Here is a 7,518-nt window from a genome sequence, read left to right on the forward strand (position 1 = left end):
CAAAGGTGTTTGCAACATTTACAAGAATGAATGTTTAATTGGTACTTGAGAACTTGAAAACGATCTCTATAACTTAAAAGTAAAAGATATTCTACTAAATGTCCATTCAAAGGCAGATACCATATGAGATATGGATGGGTAAGCCTCCCAAATATTCTTATCTTAGAATATGGGGAGCCCTGCTTATGTGAAGCAGGTAAGTGGGAGATAAATTGGATTGTTGATCCATTTTGTGTTACTTTGTGGGATATCCAAGGAATTAAGTTGGATATCATTTCTATCATCCCCAAGAAACAAAAGTGTTTGTTTCTAGGAATGCAACCCTTTTGGAAAGGGATTTTTCTATTGGATAGAAAAAGGCAGATGATAGAACTCGAAGAGGTTCGAGAGAAACCCACAATTATGGAACCCACACCCGATGAGCCAAGAGAGGAGATACAAGCTCCTAAAATATCCGAGAGACTCTCGAGACCACCTATGAGGTATGGTCAGCTTCTTGAAGAGGGCCATGATGAGCCTAACCATGGATGTGATCCAAGGACCTTCAAGGAAGCGTTATCGGATGCCGATTCATCCAAGTGGCTTGAAGCAATGGAATCTGAGATGAATTCCATGCATTCGAACCAAGTGTAGGATCTTGTGGATCCACCTGAGGGAACTGTTCCCATAGGGACTTGGGGCGGATGGGAAGGTATTGACTTTCAAGGCGCGATTGGTGGCAAAAGGATGTACTCAAAGACAAGGAGTTGACTTTGAGGAAACCTTTTCCCAGTCGTAATGTTCAAGTCCATAAGGATTTTTGCTAGCCATAGCTGCATGGTATGACTATGAGATATGGCAGATGGATGTTAAGACAGTCTTTCTTAATGGGGATTTTAAGAGAGTGATTTACATGTCTCAACCTGAAGGGTTTACATCTATCGGAAGTGAGCATATGGTATGTAAACTTCAGAGATCTATTTATGATCTAAAGCAGGCATCAAGGAGTTGGAATCTCAGATTCGACAGTACAATCAAATAGTTTGATTTACTAAGAATCCTGAGGAACCCTATGTGTATAAGAAGGTCAGTGGGAGTGTTGTGACATTCCTGGTGCTTTATGTTGATGACATTCTACTCATTGGGAATGATGTAGGAATGTTGCAATCAACTAAGATATGGTTAGCGAGTAAGTTCTCGATGAAGGACTTGGGTGAAGCATCTTTTGTATTGGGATACAGATCTATTGAGATAGATCGAAAAGATGGCTTGGTCTCACCCAGTCCACATACATTGATACCATCGTGAAGCAGTTCTCGATGGATGAGTCCATGAGAGGACATCTACCAGTGTGTCATGGCGTGTCCCTATCCAAGTCTGTCTCCTGAGACTGATGCAGAGATAGTGACGATGACATGCATTCCGTATGCTTCGGCAATTGGTAATATCATGTATGGGATGATATCTACACGTCCTGACGTGGCGTTTGCACTATATGTAGTGAAATGATTTCATTCGAACCCTGGTCTTCCACACCTGGAAGCTGTGAAAGACATCCTCAAGTAGTTGAGAAGGACCAATAAAGTGTTCTTGGTCTATGGGGTGGAGAACTAAAATTGGAAGGCTATACCGACTCTAGCTTCCAAAGCGATATCGATGACTCGAAGTCAACCTCTGGTTTTGTATTCATGCTCAAAGGTGCTGCTGTCTCTTGGAAGAGTTCCAAGCAAGACAATACGACGGATTCCAGCACAGAGGCCGAATACATTGCTGCATCAGATGCAGCAAGAGAGGCTGTTTGGATAAGGAATTTCGTCCAAGAGTTGGACGTCATTCCTAATGGAATTGCTCCTATCCCGGTGTTGTGTGACAACACGGGAGCTATAGCTCAAGCAAAGGAGCCAAGGTCTCATCAGAAATCCAAACTAGTATTGAGAAAGTACCACATCCTCGGAGAGATTGTGGAATGAAGAGTAGTGTCTATTGACAAAGTCGGCTCCGCAGATTATGTTGTTGATCCACTAGCTAAGCATTTACCTGGACCATTATTCGACAAGCATCGCGAATCAATGGGTTTTAAGCATATGGGTAGTTGGCTCTAGTGCAAGTGGGAGATTGTTAGAGTAGGTGCCCGTCGAGCCAAGTGTTGGCCGAGTGTTCACAATGAAACTCTATGTATAAGCAGTCTTTATTTTAATAATATTTGAAATTATTACTTTGGCAAATCTTTATCTGTATACCCATGCTAGCTGCATAGATAAAGCCCTTGAATATACAAATAGTAGAAAGAATATGAGATGCTCATATGATGAGTATCATGAAACTCATATTTGTAATACTGTATATTCTAAACGGTTCCTAGTCGATTCAGCCACCACTAAGAAGGATATAGGCCGCTCGAGTTAGAGACTAGTATCTGCGATGTGAGTACCATGTTTCATTGGTAGGGGACATTGTGATGTCCGAACATGCAGATAGGTGCTCCTTGTAGAGTGAACTGAACAACCCTCCATAAAAGGACTTTCCAAGTGGTTCTCACTTATCGAGTGGAAAAGTCCTGGTTTATGGTTGTACAGAATTAGTCCTTATGACCCGAGACAACATTGAGACTCTATGTGCTAGAATTACACTTTGACTTGTTTACCGACTCTCATGGGGTCATCAGGTGGCAAGGTTGGGTGTTCTGTCGAAATACATAGGAGTCGATGCATTGTAGTCGGGGATTCACCGCTTACCTTTGGGTATGGATAACCTATGTGTAATCATGTGTATGTAGGTTGAAATCTCTGGCCAGAGTATGGTTGTAATTATGAAAGGGGTTTCATAGATTACACCATTGATGCAACTACAACATGACACATAGTATCGATTCATTGACAACTCTCGATAAACCAATGGTTGTCGAATCGGTCGGGATATATGAGTTGAAGGGACCGTACTGTACGCTAACCATAATTGAATGGTTCTTGCAGGCACTATCATGTGATACCTAGGGAATCACGTAAGCGATGCTGCTAGGCGTTTAACGTGATTGGTTGGGTACTATCAGACTTGAGTTCTGACGTTCTTACTATCAAGGAGTTGATAAGTAAGAATGGAGCAATTGGGGTATGCTCGAATAAGGACATGTTTAGTCCGAATCACATGGAGATGTGAACCCACGGCTAGTTGTATCAATGAACCATTGAGGGCCACACAAGTACTAGCTTTGTAAATCCCGATGAGAAGTAAAAATAGTTCAATGTGTTGAACGGCTTATAAATGTGTTTATAAGCATAAATAAAAATAGAAGTATGACTTCTAAGAGAGAAACATAAATTTTAATTTATGGAAGTGTTCCTAAGATTAAAATTTGGCCAAGTAAATAATGTAGTTGAAAATTGTGATTTTCATAAACATTATTGTGGACTAAATTAAATTAATTCAAGTGTTGAATTAATTAAACACTAGTGGACCTAGTAGAGTCTAAATAATTAAATTAATTCAAGTGTTGAATTAATTAAATAATATTGAGTCTTGTAGAGCTCAATTAAAATAATTATTTAACTAGTGGGACTTGAATAAATTCAAGTAGTATTTAATTAATCTCAAATGTGTTTGAGATAATTAAAATTTAGTCCATGGTTTTTAATGTGTTAGAAACCATATAATATATGCATGACATGCTAGGGTTTGCATGCTTGGGAGGTGAAGAGACTTTGAATACTTTTTAATAAAATAATGCATGGCATGGGGAACAATTTTTCCACTTTTCCCACACCCAAGTCTAGACTTCACTCCCTCATTCTTGTATCTCACCTTGGCCGAAATTTCCCTTCCTTTTCTCTCCATTTTTCTCTTCTTTTGTGTTCTTCAATTTGTTGGAGAAAACACAACACTTCTCTTTGAAAAATCCTCAAATATTTCTAGTGCAATATTTGAGGGGATCTACCTAGTTGGTGGTGGGCCTAATTTGAAGGAAAGATTCAAGGATTTGGAGGAGGAGCTTGTAGATTCATCTTCCATTCAAGAGCTTTGTTGTTCAACAACAAAGTTGGAGCCACAATCAACTTTTTAAAGTTGAAAGGTATATTTTCTTAACATCCTATGTATGGTTTTGATTTTGTAAATATTACACAAGATTTTTATAATGGTGGCCGAAATTTTATATCAAAAATTCGATTTTTGTGCTTCCGTTGCGCTTCCGGCCATCGTAACCGGTCCGCTTTCACATTTCTATTGTAATGCCCAAGAATTAATCACTGCAATTAACGATGATTGATTTATCATTTCATGTGATTATGACGGGATTAATCGGGACACCGAGAAATGTATTCAGAATTAAAATTATGAAAGATAGGAGCATGCCAGACCGCACCCGCGGTAAGGGGAGGACCGCACCCGCGGTGGTGCTACGTGAATTTGAAAGAATCGATACAGTAGGGTGACCGCACCCGCGGTGCTAACGCCACCGCACCCGCGGTGCTTACGCGACCGCACCCGCGGTGTTGCGTGTCTTGCGGAAAATGAACCACTTGTCTTGTTGCATGCGCGAAGTGTATAGATATATATAGATGCATGCAAAGCTTCCTCAGAAATAAAGAATCGAGAAAAGGGGCAAGAGAGGTTCCGAAAATCCTTACGCCTTTATCTTTCAATCCGTCCGTTTGAATTTGAATCCGACTTCGGTATCGAGTTCCTAGCAACGTAGGCTAAAACTGGACGTAAGTTTTACTACGTTTTGACATGCTTTGAAATTATGATATTGTCAGAATTGAATGGAACTCCTATATGTTGTGCTTGACATAGTAGACATCATAGAATCGAAGTCAGATTAAGAAACGGACTGATTATGGAATTGTTATGATTTTCGGAGTAGTTTTGGAGTCGAGTTGATATCAGAATTTAGTTGTTATTGAGTAGGAGATATTAGAATTAATATCTGATTGATATGGTATCGTTGGGCATATTGATATTATACCGTTGTACCATCGATATTGAAGTAAGTTAAGTATTGAGCAGAACAGATTTGATTCCACAGGTGTATTGATATTATACTCCTCGATATTGTTCTTGTCAGATTGAGTATTGACAGGCTTGGGATTCGAGATTTCGACAGAGCCAGAGTATCAGAAAGAAAGGTATAAATTAATGTTGAGTTGGGATTGCACAACTCGAGTGAGGTTTGACTCGAGTTTCCCTAAATCACATACTTTTACTTATTGCATTGATATTTGCAAGTAATCAGACTTATGATTGTAGTTTATTGATTTATAGCTACTGTGTGATAAGATTGATATTTGTAGCTTATTGATTTATAGCTACTGCATGTAATGACTGCTGATTCGCTAGTCATTGACTGATTTGCTTAGATACTGACTGTATGCATTGATTACTGAGTCGTTGAGTCATAGGCTGATTCGCCTAGTCACCGGCTGATTCGTCGGGTTATTGACTGATTCGTCTAAACATAAGCTGATTCGCTTAATTACAGGCTGAGTTGTCTGATTATGGGCTGATTCGCCTAATTACCGGCTGATTCATCGGATTATTGACTGAGTCGTCAATTCTGCGGCTGATTCGCCTAGACACTGGAGATATTAATTATATCGATGCCGTTTAGGGATTGATTCATTCCTATCGACTGAGATTCGATATAATTACCTATATCCAGACATCGGGATCCCTAGGATAGAGTTGAGTCGAGTCTGAGACGACGCGTCAGTGGAGTCGAGTCTGAGACGACGCGTCGGATGAGTTGAGTCCGATACGACATGTTGAGTTACATTGTTATATCATTCATTATTATTGAATGCCTGAGATTGATTTATGTTTCTGATTTGATACATGTTATGAATATTTCTTATGTGCTTTCGTATATGTTTTTATATGATTGCATTTATACATTGTTTATACTGGGATATTTATGAAAGCGGACCGGTTACGGTGGCCGGAAACGCAACGGAAGCACAAAAATTCGAAATTTTGAGGTACAAATTTCGGCCACCACATATATATCTTGTTTAATATTTACAAAATCAAAAACCATACATAGGATGTTAAAGAAATGTACCTATCAACTTTAAAAAGTTGATTGTGGCTCCAACTTTGTTGTTGAACAACAAAGCTCTTGAATGGAAGATGAATCTACAAGCTCTCCTCCTTTCTTCTTGAATCTTTCCTTCAAATTAGGCCCACCACCAACTAGGTAGATCCCCTCACAATTTGCACTAGAAAAATGTGAGGATTTTTCAAAGAGAAGTGTGTGTTTTCTCCAACAAATTGAAGAACACAAAAGAAGAAAAATGGAGAGAATAAACTTGAGAGGTTTCGGCCATGTATCTTGGGAGGGAAGATAGAATAATTTTTTTAATTCCATGTCTTGGTGTTGCAAAAAGCAAAAGTGAAAAGTAGCATGCCATGCCATTATTTTATTCAAAAGTAATCTCCAACCCTTCACCTCCCATGCATGCATACAATATAGTTTTTAATCAAATTAAAAACTTTGGACTAAATTTAATTATCTCAAACATATTTGAGACTAATTAAACATTACTTGAATTTACCCAAGTCCCACTAGTTAAATAATTATTTTAATTGAGCTCTACTAGACTCAATATTATTTAATTAATCCAACACTTGAATTAATTTAATTATTTGGGCTCTACTAGGCCCACTAGTGTTTAATTAATTCAACACTTGAATTAATTTAATTTAGTCCATAATAATGTTTATGAAAATCACAATTTTCAAATACATTATTCTCTTGGCCAAATTTTAATTTAGGAACACTTCCATAAATCAAAATTTACATTTCTCTCATAGAAGTCATACTTCTATTTTTCTTTGAACTTATAAACTCATTTATAAGTCGTTCAACACATTGAACTATTTTCTCCTTTATAGAAGTCATACTTCTAATTTTCTTTACGCTTATAAACTCCTTTATAAGCCGTTCAACACATTGAACTATTTTTACTTCTCATCGGGATTTACAAAGCTAGTACTTGTGTGGCCCTCAATGGTTCATTGATACAACTAGCCGTGGGTTCACATCTCCATGTGATTCGGACTAAACATGTCCTTATTCGAGCATACCCCAATTGCTCCATTCTTACTTATCAACTCCTTGATAGTAAGAACGTCAGAACTCAAGTCTGATAGTACCCAACCAATCACGTTAAACGCCTAGCAGCATCGCTTACGTGATTCCCTAGGTATCACATGATAGTGCCTGCAAGAACCATTCAATTATGGTTAGCGTAAAGTACGGTCCCTTCAACTCATATATCCCGACCGATTCGACAACCATTGGTTTATCGAGAGTTGTCAATGAATCGATACTATGTGTCATGTCGTAGTTGCATCGATGGTGCAATCTATGAAACACTTTTCATAATTACAACCATACTCTGGCCAGAGATTTCGATCTACATACACATGATAACACATAGGATATCCATACCCGAAGGTAAGCGGTGAATCCCCGACTACAATGCATCGACTCCTATGTGTTTCGACAGAACACCCAACCTTGCCACCTAATGACCCCATGAGAGT

Source organism: Primulina eburnea, chromosome 12 (assembly GCF_022965805.1).
Source record: "Primulina eburnea isolate SZY01 chromosome 12, ASM2296580v1, whole genome shotgun sequence".
NCBI classification, from domain to species: domain Eukaryota; kingdom Viridiplantae; phylum Streptophyta; class Magnoliopsida; order Lamiales; family Gesneriaceae; genus Primulina; species Primulina eburnea.